Below are 13,310 nucleotides of genomic sequence, written 5' to 3' on the forward strand. Positions count from 1 at the left end.
TACTGATTTTAACAGAAGTTACACTTGTGCAACTGAGGACAGAATTGGTCCACTGAGTGTAAACAGTGGTGTAGTAAGAGTGCCATTCTTCAACTGGCCAGCAGCATCTGAGAACTCGATGAAGTAACCACCAATGGCTTTAATTTAATGAACCTTGTTGTGAGATACTGACTTTCATCACCATCTTTGTCCATCACTCCACTAAATGGGAATAGTATTGCTTTAAAGACAACAACCAACAACACCACCCAGAAAAAGTTTTTTAAAAAATGGGTCAGAGCACAAGGCATAGTTTAGACAGGGACCTCTCCCTCCTCCCAATGAAGAAAAAGGATGCCTTTTAAGAAACAGTTTCCAGGTGCGAAACTTAAAGACAAGGATTCCTCCCTCCTACTTCTAAAGGTTAGACTGGGTTTGACCGGGTAATCCCCTCTTGAGTTACAATTCACCTACAATTCCAATATATTTTGGGAGACACAGATTTTATTCACATTTTCTAATATGTGCAAGAGAAATATTTTCTCATTTTTCAGCTCTTACATAAACAATTTATTTATTTTTCCCTGTTGACAGAATTTTTTTTCCTTCAGCAGGGATATTAAATGTAATGGGCCAAACTCTTCTCAGTTACACCACTCTAATAATAAATAAATGTATAAAGCACCCCACCCCGCAAAAAAGTGCTCAGGGTGGTGAACAACAAACAATTTCTCGTTAACTAATGAAAAGAACTACCCCAGCCTCAACAAATTTCCAAACAAGGGAGAGTAAACAAAAATCAATAAGAACAATGAAATAGCAACAGTGGTTGTAATTTAAAAACAATGCTGAAAATAATGTAAGTAGAGTCAGAATGAGCTCTACCCTGACATCTGGTGGTGAGCTGTGGAAAAGGACTTCAGGGGCTGATCTCATTTGCATGGGCACGCCCACCCTGCCTAGCATGATGGACTACTTGCCCAAATGGTCACGTTGGCTGCTGTGGGATCCCCAGTCTCTTTGTTATTTGGGGCAGGAGTAATAAAGGGTTGTTATCCTGGTTATGTGAATCAAGGACAGTAGAACTGTACTTGGCATTTTCTGACAGAGAGACTCGTCCTCAACTAAGGAGCACTCACTAGGCAAGGTAACTGGGTTCCAACTCCCACTGAATGGAGAGGGTGGGTTGACTGAGTGGTAGACAGTGTGGGTCCCCAACATTATTTTGTCTCTCCACTGTGTAATAACAGAGCTAATTTTGGCTCCCTTAGGAGTCTGTTACATGCTGCAGAGCTGAAATCACTGATACCTAGGTCTAAACATTAGACCTACTTTGGGCGTGTGGTGCACCAGCACTGAGGTTCCCCTACTACCAGCTAAAAATCACTGAGAGCTCAAGTTACAAAGCGCTGAGATCACTGAGAGCTGTGTTAAGGGGTGGGGCCTGAAGACAAGCTGGTGAGCAGACAGCAGGGAAGAGAGTGGAGCGGGGAGCTGGCAGAGAGGAGCGGACAGCAGGATGGCTAGTGGAGAGGTGCAGAGAACAGAGTGGATTGGATAGCAGGGCAGCTGGCAGAAAGGAGTGGCCAGCATGATGGCTAGCGGAGAGGTGCGGAAAGGAGCAGGTAGCAGGGCAGCTGGCGGAGAGGTGCAGCTGGTGGTGAAGACTGCAGCAGAACCCCCATGGAGAGGTGTGGCACTCGGCTGTCAACCTGAGCAGCGGAGCATGTAAGATGCCCCCCATACCTCCCTCCACTTCCACCCAGGCTGGGAGGTAAACTCTGCAGAGGAACTTCTGAACTCTGGGGGGTGGAGGGGCCTATTGGGTTGCTGGACTTAAAACCCTGAGGGGAAAAGGACACTGTCAAACTTATTTGGGGGTGGGTCTGTTGCTCATGGCTGGTGTTATGAATCCTGTTAGTGGTGTTTCCCTCCTTTATTAAGAGGTTTTTGCTACACTCAGACTCTGTGCTTGCGAGTAAATTTAAGTATTGCCTCTTAAATGCACCCAGGGGGATGGTATAGGTCACTGGGTGGGGGCTCGAGCCGGTTTTGCATTGTGTTATTGAAACGGAACCCCTAGATACTGAACCCGGCCTTTGTTGCTGCCAACTCTGATGGGCAGAAGGGTTACAATAATAAGCATTTAAGTATTTTTAAATGTGGGGAGAGATAAAGAAAGCTAGATTTCAGCAGGGAGCAAGTTCCACACTATCAGGGCTACCACAGCAAAAGCTCAGTTGTTTACCGACTTCAGGCATGACGACGTCCCCAGGCACCGAGAGGGATGTGAGTGCAAAACTGCATTAGCTGGAGGTTCCAGGAGAAGATCTCAAATCTAGCCAGGGCTATTCTTCCAAACTAGTTTTCTGTTCTTACCATCACATAAAATCTGTTTATAGCTACTTTTGGATTTGAATCAATCAATCTAATAATCACACCGGTTTCTCCATTTACAGAAAATGAGCACGTCAATGGATTACCTGACTTTGTGGGCTTCATAAAACACCATTTTTTATTAAATATTGAAAAATCAGGATTTATCACTAAAATTAGTTAAGATGTAAAAGCAGATTGTGACTATGATTGCTACTTCCTTGTAATCCTATAAACAAGGAATATCTATCCTACTCATAATGGACTAAATTCATCCCCAGCGTAACTCCATTAGTCAATAGATTTACATCAGGGATTAATTTGGCTCATAATGTTTAGGTATTACATGGATATAAATTAATGTAATTGACAAACATATTGGTGATTAGCTCAAAGCCTATAGTGAAAGTCCACCATAGCCACTAACACTCCGTAGAAAACAAAAATAAAACAAACCCCATAGCCCTGCATTCTCCCATCTGCTATATTTTATGTGGTTGTGGTGTAATGAATTTTATTTGTGGGCCCATCCTAAAAATCCTTACCCTCAAAGTAGTCCTTATTCCTGAATAGTTCCATTGACCTATTGGGATTGTCTGCGGGAAAATTTCTGCAGGACTGAGCCTTTCGGCCCCAATCCTGCAAATGCGTGACTTCAGTTACACTTGACTCAGTGACTACACACATGCATAAAGTTAAGCAGGTACATAAGTGAAGGATTGGAGCCTTAGTTTATAAGCCTTTAGGAGCAGGAATGTTGCCTTCTTACATGTTTTGTAGAGAGATGAGCACACTATGGGGGATAAAAAAATCGTTTATGTATTTCTATTAAAATTTTATAAAGAGATAATGATGTTTTAAAAAAATTAAAAAGAGCCCTCGGTCCTCAGCGAGACTGGTTTGTCATCACTGCACCACCCTCAGACACACTCCCATGACTCCACAAGTCAACTGAGGCCAGTCCTGCCTCCACAGCCCTCATCTTACCATCCCATGCTGAGTGCTAGGCAGAGAATACATGACACCTTAAAACCAGGACGCAGCTATGAGCTGACAGTATTACTGGTTTCTGTATAGATGTAAGCAGTGTCAGGATGAGCTCCACCCTGACATCTGGTGGTGAGGTGTGGCAAGTTGTGGAAAAGAACTTCAGGGGCTGATCTCATTTGCATAGGCACACCCACCACGCCTAGAATGAGACCATAGCTGCCCAAATGGTCACTTTGGCTGCTGTGGGATCCCCAGTGTCTCTGTTATTGGGGCAGGAAGAATAAATTGTTATTACCCTGATTATGGGAACTGTGCTTGGAACTGTACGTGGCCTTTTGTTATGATGGAGGGATTCACCATCAACTAAGTAGCACTCGCTAGGCAAGGGTCATGGGTTCCAAAACTGTGTGAATGGAGAGAGGCTGGGGACAAGTATTAATACTTGGTGGCATGGGCCCCTTGGTGAGGGCATTACATGCTGATTGCACTTCCTCCTCTCTCCACTGTGGAATATCAGAGCTAATTTTGATTTCATTAGAAGTCTAGTTATAGGCTGCTGAGCTCACTTTGGGCTGACAGTGCACCAGCACTGGGGCTCCCCTACTATAAGCTGAATTCACCTAAGAGCTGAAATCACTGAGTGTTGTGTTAAGTAGTGGGGGAGCCTGAAGATATATTGTGGAGCAGGTTGCGGGACGGCTGGTGAAGCAGTTCGACACGGAGCAGTGTGTGGATGGCAGGAGCTGCTTGTGGGCCGTGCAGCTGAGCGAAGGAGTTCGTGGGGCGGCTGGTGGAGCGGAGTGCAGCTGAGCGAAGGAGTTTTGTGGGGCGGCTGGCGGAGCGGAGCGCCGCTATGGAGCTATGGGGCGGTCAGCTTCAGATCACGTAAGGTGCCTCTTACCCCCGTCCCATTTCCACCCAGGTTGGGAGGTAAAGCTCCGCCGATAAACTTTCGAACTCTGGGGCTGCCCTGACCAGGGACAGAGACTTTTGGGGCATTGGACTTTTGGGACTTTGGGTGATTTGGGGTTGCTGGACTCAAGAACCAAAGGGAAAAGGGCATGCCCCAATTTGCCTGGGGGGGGGTTGTTTTTGCTCATGGGTTGTGTTATGAATCCTGTTGGTGGTGTTTCCCCAACATAATGCCACATTGTTTCTCTCTGTTATTAAAAGGCTTTTGCTACACTCAGACTATGTGCTTGCGAGAGGGGAAGTATTGCCTCTTGGAGGCGCCCAGCGGGGGTGGTATATATTTGTCCCAGGTCACTGGGTGGGGGCTCGAGCCGGTTTGCATTGTGTTATTGGAATGGAACCCCTAGATATTGAACCCGGCCCTTGTTGCTGCCAACTCTGACGGGCAGAAGGGTTACATATATATTAGACAGACAGAAATCAGTGAGCAGCTTCAGTTAACCCGCAGTGTAATTCATCATAGTATATTGCAATACAGCTAAGGCAGAGGGGAATTTAATTCCTACAGCAGCAGAGGACCCTAGCAATTAGAGAACTATGAAGAGCAGGATTTAAATTCATTCAGCAGCACATCAGTATTTGATACCATAGCCAAATATTATACCTTTACTTCATCCTACCATTCCAGCAAAACAGAGGATTATTTATTTTCCCACAAGCATGAGCGTGTTGCATTTTTTTTGAAAGGCAGAAAAATGGAAGGGGTTCAGGGGTGCAGTGTGTGAGAAGCAGAGTAAGAAACAGACACAGGGTAAGGGCCTGATCCTGACATTTTTACTCACATGAGTTATCGTTATATACACAAGTAAATGGCACTGCTCTCACATGCAAGGATTTCCTGCAGGAGTAAGAGTTGCAGAATCAGGCACCACTATTTTAAAAAATGAAAAACAAATCTCTAGTATATCCCATCTACACACACACACACACACAGAGAGAGAGAGTACATGTTTTGGAATCACCAGTTTTAAAACCAAACCCAGTTTAAATTATTTTTTAAAAAAATGCTTGAAGGTATGGATAAAAATATCCTGCGAACCATTGGTGCACATCTAATTATGTACAATAGTTAGTGCTGTGATAGTAACCATTTAAAGGCAGTGATGATTCTGTTGCACAGTAGGGGAAGTACAAAAAGGTCTGATTTTCAGGAATACAAAAAGAGCCAAATGAATGTGACTTGAAATAAAATTCAGCTTTAACGCTGTTGGAAGCCAACCCTGTGACCTTCTGTTTCGGAGTACTGCACCACCACACCCATAGGCCTCCATTTCATGTTTCACCCTAGACAGTCCCCAGGATACCACAGCTGCAGAATTCCCTCCCATTAGCTGCAGGAATCCAGGATATCCATGGCAACCAGTCTCTAACCCCAGGGAGAAGGCAGCAGAATTGAAAGGCTCCATTCTGTTTCTACATCTACAGCTCAGTAAATTGACAGCATAGTAGTTTCCTTAGCAGCATTAGATTAGGATGTGCATTTCTATCTTTTCTTTGTTTCCCTCAGCCTCTGCAGCTCTCAGCATAGGTTGGTGAATTCTTCACTGGAGTGCTTTCCTGAAAAGCCCTCAGATACTGCTAATTTTGCTGGATTGGTTTATGTATAACAAAGCATACTTTTTGCTGACAGTCTTTTCACACTCTTAAATACTCTAGTATTTAATAGGCATGCCTTGCAAATTACTGACAAACATATAGGTTCCAACCATGCCAAGTCTTTTGTAGTGCGGCTCCCAGAAACCAGGCAGCTACATAATAAATAGGGTTTTATAACACAATTAAATTGCAAGATCAAATAACTAACCATTATAAAGTGATTGTTTATGCCACAGATATTTAGACAGGATAACAGATTGCACATTGCTTTCTCTGTCTTTGCCAGTGTAGCCTGAATAGCTAATTTGCACACCATAGCCCTGTGGAATTGCAGCGAGACCCCAATGTATTTGCAGAAAACCTGTCAGCAGTAGACCATTCGGTCCACAGACTCAAAGAACTCACTGGTATAGGCTTTAACATTGATTTCTGTTCATTTGTTACATCAGTGGCCCGAGAATTACAGGACTGCCAAAAAATTCTGAACTCTGTTCAGGAAGTTTTTTCATCTTTTGTTAATTATCTGATATTTTTGGATATCTGGCTAAATCTGAGTTTCATTTAGGATTTGTATTCCTTGAATGGCACTTTTTGTTTCACTCTGACACACTTCTTGCCAGCTTTTGAAAGAAAAAAAGCAGAGTTTAATGTGAATATAGCCTCACCGAGCAGTCCTGACTCCCTGAGCATGCAGCAAGTGATAACAAATTTCTGTGTTCTATCAAGGTTGGTTCCGATTTCCGTAATGCATCACTTTAAAGGGGACTGAAAGTCAGACATCTTAGCTTATCCCTTCCAGGGGGAGAACAGTGAAAAAGACTTTTGGAATTACACATGCAAGAATTTGACATTCCTTTTCCTAGTTCACACAAAGTACAGTACATCTATGCATACTTAATGAAGCTCCTCCAGTATTAATCAGGGGCAGGGTAGACCATTAAAAAATGTGATTCATGCAGCCTTCCTGTCTCACCCGTTAAAAAGTTATTAACTGTCTTCATTATATCTAAGGGTAATGGCTGGCTAGAGTTCTATCACACATTGCTATCAACTTTTTTACTTTGCTGGCATTGCAAATTAGGGCTTCAGATTGTCAGCAAAAAAAAAAAGGTTTGAAGAGCTTGGAAAAGGAAAGTATTCGATGTGATGTTTGCAGAAGAGCTAAAAATAGAATCAGAGTAACAGTCACCCCTGTACAGGGGGCTAACAAGAGCTACATATAAATCCCAGTTAAGCCCTTAGGGCTTATAATTTACTGTGTTAATATTACCCCTTTTTGACCCAAGCGGCTAGTCAAGTTCAAGGCCCTGGGGATGTTCCAGATGGAAATAGTAGTTGATGGAGTCTGGTATTTTCTTTGATGCAGTCTTGTTTATGTACAAGGAATGTATGAAGTCCTGTACCTCTGAACACAGAAGGAGCCAAGAAAAAAAAAAAAAGGAGCAGTTTCTTATTGTACATCCTCCAAGCCTCTTTAGCCAACGCCAGATCCTAAAGCTCTTGCTCTCTCTCTAGCTTTTTCCAGGGTCACACTGTCCATACAGGCTCCTGCTTGACTTTCTTGTCTCTCCTTTTCTCTCTGTTCTTGTTTGTTCTCAATTTCTGTGTGAACTGTCTTCCCTGTTACCTCACCCCACCCCCACATACATACCCAAAACAATACTCAGCCAAAAGTTACCCGGCAGGTTCACTCACATACCTTTTGTTTTAGGTGGGGGCTTAAGCTTCCAGTTATATTAATTGAAGGGTGAGTGCACACCTATCAATCTCAATGGGGTTCTAACTCAACCCATAACTAGGTTTTGCCCAGCTCAAACCACCACCCCCATCTCTGCTTTGCTCATCATCCTGATAAGGCCTAAAAGCGTTACACCCAACAACCCATCCCAAAACAGAAAAAAAGAAATAATTGACAAATTTAAAATGATACAAGATTTACTGTTCACATATATACAGTGGCTTTCTGTCAAGATGTTTTCACATCATTGTGACTTACCCAGGGTACAATCCAGACTGAGCAGCTGTGTCACCCCGTCCTCCAACCTGGGGTGCCAATTACACTGCTTTGCTGCTGTAGCTTCCAGCCTGGATTGCTCACAAACACACGTATGTCACTCCCACTTATGTCTGAGTGCGTGCTTCAGCCAGCCAGCCAAACCAAGGCTCTTACCAGGCTGAATTATACTGCAGGGTGGTCCCAACACCAATCCCAGTCCCAGATATTCCCCTCCCAAAACGTATGTCCTGTACTGCCCACCCCTCTCTTCGACAATACAATTGAAATAGGTATGCAATTTCATCAATGGAAAAAGTATGCACACATTTTGCTATCCCCAATGGAGTTTCCCAAACACTTCAGTTTAAAGACATTGGATTAGATAAAACAATAAAACAAGTTTATTAACCACAAAGAGATGGATTTTAAGTGAATACAAGTAATAAAGCATAAAAGTCAGAAATGGTTACAAGGGAAAAAAATGATAAAACACAACTAATGCCTAACTTAACAAACTGTGTGGAAATCAAAGCAAAGTTTTCCTCACCTCATGCTCTCCATAGTCTTACTGGCCAAATATCTTCAGTCAAGACCTCTTCTTCTGTTAAGCAGCTGCTACCTTTGTCCGTTCACATGCAGTGAATTGATGGACAGAAAGTGAGAGAAGAGGAGGGGTGTCTTGGGGTGTTTGTCCTCCTTTTTAATAGGGTCAGTCCCCCTCCCCCTTGGAAAACATTTCCAACTGAGATTCAGGAGACAGAAAGTCTACAGGAAAGGGTGCCCCCTGCTGCTTTTCCTCACCTGTTGGAGGTTCTTTTTTTTCCCTTCCTGCTTGATGACTCTGTTTACTGCTTAAATGCAAATTAAGCAGAGCACACATTTCTTTGACTGAGACAGACCTGTTTGCCTCAGTTTGGAACATCTGTTAAGAACAGCATGCAAAATGTTCTAACTTCACATACGATGTTGCCACACATTTTATCAGGAGAATGTGGACCAGCAAATTATGACTTTTCAGATGATACCTTGCAAGACAACATACCTTATACAAAGATTATTACAATTGGGTGTGGACACTGGGGTATATTCTGTCACAATCACCAACGCAAAATGAATTTTATTCCCATCTAAATCTCTGCAAAGAAATCCACAGAGAGAAAAGCCAAACAGCCTTTGAGGAGTGCCTATTGTTGCTGTGAAATTTGGTGACTGAGGCAAATATTGATTGCCAGCCTGTTTCAGGCAATGGTGCAAGAACATCAGTGGGGATGTGCTCCTCTGGTGCCCCCACAAACTACTATAGCAAAGGGCTTCTCTCAGTTTTAGAGTGGGGGCCCTTCTTAGCAATGCAAGCATCACATTTCCTGTGCCACTTTTCTACATCCTGATTGTGTTTTACCCAATAGAAATTCTCCCTTAGCTTAGCTTGGGCTTTTGCAACCCCAGAAATGTTCAGTAGTTTTAAAATCATGACATAACCTCGGTACCCCCTTTTTCAATGCATCTGGTGCAACCAGCTGGCACTTGTATTGTTCACCCACTGGTTTCTCCCATCTCCTATATGATATTGCCCACAGTGACCAGAAAGCTTTTACTGGGGTGTTGTGAAGGCACTATATTCCAGGGTGGCTGCATTTGCTGACTGATTTTCCAATCACACACTCTCCTGATATCAGGATCCTCTCTTTGGTTTTTAGTTGATCCTCTCTTTGGTTTTTAGTCCATTCCTGCCACCTCATCCACATTGTTTCAGTGGATGGACCAGGACCATGGGCTCTGGGAATTGGAGGAGTGGAGGGACACTTCTCCCCTTGAGCGTCTAATTCATTACTTTCCTGCTCAAGGAAGTGCTTGCAATTAGTCACCCACAAGGCTGTCTGGACAAGAGACCAGCATTCTTATGCTCATGGCCAGACCCATATGTGATTGCAGTGCTATAATTTCACAGTTTTTCCAACCACTTGATAAGCTGTCCCACAGGATTCCTGAATCTAAAGAGTCATTGCAAGGAAGCATGATCTGCTATAGATTTAACCCAGGCTAGGAGTTCCTTCACATACTGCAATAATTTCTCTCAGGGATTTAGACTTTTGCTATAATAAACTACCACCCTTTCAAGCTGCTTGTGTCACTAGTGCCCCCAAACCATAAGCAGTAGCATCTGTGTCCAGTATGAAAAGGGGGGTTGAAATATGGATAGGCCAAGATCGGAGCTGTCACCAGAGCATTTTTCAAACACTGAAAACGCTAATCAGTTTCCCTTTCTCACTCTACCTATGCATGGGTTTTGCAATATTAGCAAACCCAACAATAAACCTTCTGTAATAGGAGCAGAGCCCTGTAAAAAATGGGTGTTTGGGGAGCTGACCGGCTCTGGCACACCTCAATATTCTTTTTCCTCAGTGGAAATTCCCTCCTCACTAACTGTGTGCCCAAGATACATTATTTCTTTTTGAAGCATCTCATGTTTCCTTGGGTTCAATTTCAAATTGGCTGCCTTCAGCTTCTCCCAGATCCTTTGTAAATGCTTTAGTTCCTGCTCAAATGTTTTAGCATTTGATATCACCTAGATGGTACAGACAGGCTGAGAGAGGCATGAATGCGGCTGATGTGTTTCACAAGTCCAGAGCTGTCATAAATACAAAGGGAGGGGTAAACCCCTCTGAAATCCCTCCTGGCCAGGGGAAAGCTCCTCTCACCTGTAAAGGGTTAAGAAGCTAAAGGTAACCTCGCTGGCACCTGACCAAAATGACCAATGAGGAGACAAGATACTTTCAAAAGCTGGGAGGAGGGAGAGAAACAAAGGGTCTGTGTGTCTGTCTATATGCTGGTTTCTGCCGGGGATAGACCAGGAATGGAGTCTTAGAACTTTTAGTAAGTAATCTAGCTAGGTATGTGTTAGATTATGATTTCTTTAAATGGCTGAGAAAAGAATTGTGCTGAATAGAATAACTATTTCTGTCTGTGTATCTTTTTTGTAACTTAAGGTTTTGCCTAGAGGGTTTCTCTATGTTTTTGAATCTAATTACCCTGTAAGATATCTACCATCCTGATTTTACAGGGGGGATTTCTTACTTTCTATTTACTTCTATTTTTATTAAAAGTCTTCTTGTAAGAAACTGAATGCTTTTTCATTGTTCTCAGATCCAAGGGTTTGGGTCTGTGGTCACCTATGCAAATTGGTGAGGCTTTTTATCCAACATTTCCCAGGAAAGGGGGGGTGCAAGTGTTGGGAGGATTGTTCATTGTTCTTAAGATCCAAGGGTCTGGGTCTGTAGTCACCTAGGCAAATTGGTGAGGCTTTTTACCAAACCTTGTCCAGGAAGTGGGGTGCAAGGTTTTGGGAAGTATTTTGGGGGGAAAGACGCGTCCAAACAGCTCTTCCCCAGGAACCAGTATTAGTTTGGTGGTGGTAGCGGCCAATCCAAGGACAAAGGGTGGAATATTTTGTACCTTGGGGAAGTTTTGACCTAAGCTGGTAAAGATAAGCTTAGGAGGTTTTTCATGCAGGTCCCCACATCTGTACCCTAGAGTTCAGAGTGGGGGAGGAACCATGACAAGAGCCATCACTTTAAATGGCCACCAGCCTGGTCCTGCTGAGAAAGCAGCTTTTCCCGTCTTTTGGATCCACTTCCACTTGCTAATACCCACTTTTAAGATCCAGTGTGGAAAACCAGATTGAACCTGCTGCAGCATCCAGGCTATCATATATTTATGGTAATGGATAAGAATCCTTTAAAGCAGTGGTGGGCAACCTGTGGCCCACGGGCCACAAGCAGCCCATCAGGGTAATCCGCTGGTGGGCCGCCAGACATTTGTTTACATTTCACGGCCGCCTGCAGCTCCCAGTGGCCGCGGTTCGCTGTTCCCAGCCAATTCTGTGGGAAGTGACATGGGCCTGGCCGACGCTTCCTGCAGCTCCCATTGGCCGACAACAGCGAACCGGGGCCACTGGGAGCTGCGGGTGGCCGCGCAAATGTAAATAAACAGTCTGGCGGCCCACCAGCGGATTTCCCTGATGGGCCGCGTGCCACCCATGGTCCGCAGATTGCTCACTACTGCTTTAAAGTGTCTTCCTTTATTGTCTATAGTCCACACAGAGTGTGGTTCTGCCATCTTTTTCTTAACCAGAGCAATGGGTGAGGCCCCACTTATGCCCTCCTGATGCATTTCCTTGATGGTCTGTAGTGCCTCTTCCCTTTTTGCTACTGGTAACCAGTGAGGTGGGTGTTTAATGGGTCTGTTTCCCCCACATATCAATCTTGGCTGGACCAGTATTGTACAACCTATATCTCTGTTGGCGCAAGAGAATAACTGCTGATTCCTAACCAGAAAGTCTCAGACTATTCTGCTGTTCCCCATTGAAGTGTACAGCACTGCACTGGAACAAATCCAGTAGAAACTCTGGGAGTCACCTTACCCCTTTCCTCTTTGTAGTCTTCTTCTATACCAATATTACCAGCTCAAATTTTGTAACTGCTATTTCCTTTTTACTATTTTCTCTTTTTCAGAAACATTCTGCAAGTAAATGGATCAGTTCATGTATCAGATCCACAAGAGCTTTAGATTCAAGATTCCCCTGATATCCTGGGTCTCAAAACCAGTTTCAATCACTCTTCATCTTTCCCTTGCTAGAATGGTACCACAGCATGTAGCTGATATAATGGTTTCTTCCCGAGGGGGCAGGACAATTCCTTAATTGCAAACCAGTTGCCTACAAACCATGTGTCTCACGTGGGCCATATCTTTAAAGGGAATTTCCACGACACCTATCCTGGCACTGAATTCGCAGTTAATAGCCATAATGAAATCCAAGCCAATTATTAGCTCATCCACTATTTCAGCAACTCAGACTTCTTACTCAAATTTTAGAGGTCCAATCTTCAGACACAATTGTCTCTGTTTCTGGACAGTTGGCCCTGCCCTAGTCTCCATTTCAGACGAATTAGGCAGTTCAGGTTTGGATCCCCTGTTCCCTGTCCTTTTTCGCCTGTATGGTCTAATAAAAAATTATGTTTGAGCCTGTGTTAACTATCCCCTATACACATCACAGATCCTATTACAAACTCAATAGCCCAACTCCATTGTTGTTGTTTAACTGCCCAGATCTAAACAAAAACTGTGGAGTTAATGCTTGTATCTCCAAATTTTGCCCCTTCAGCTTCCCCCATTTCCCAAACGGAGAGAGAGGCTTTCACTAGACACCTGTGACAAGCAGTCTTGGCCTACCTTTAATTTATAAGGATCCTTCTTTTTGTGGCCAGTTTTGTTACTGTGCCAGCATTTATCTGAACTGTCTCCTTTAATTTTTGCATTTTTACCAATTTTCCTGGTTTTAAAAACCAAATTTATCATCTGTTCTAATAGTTCAAAATGGTCATGAACCAGATTAGTCTCCCCG

The sequence above is a fragment of the Lepidochelys kempii genome, chromosome 1 (assembly GCF_965140265.1).
Source record: "Lepidochelys kempii isolate rLepKem1 chromosome 1, rLepKem1.hap2, whole genome shotgun sequence".
NCBI classification, from domain to species: domain Eukaryota; kingdom Metazoa; phylum Chordata; order Testudines; family Cheloniidae; genus Lepidochelys; species Lepidochelys kempii.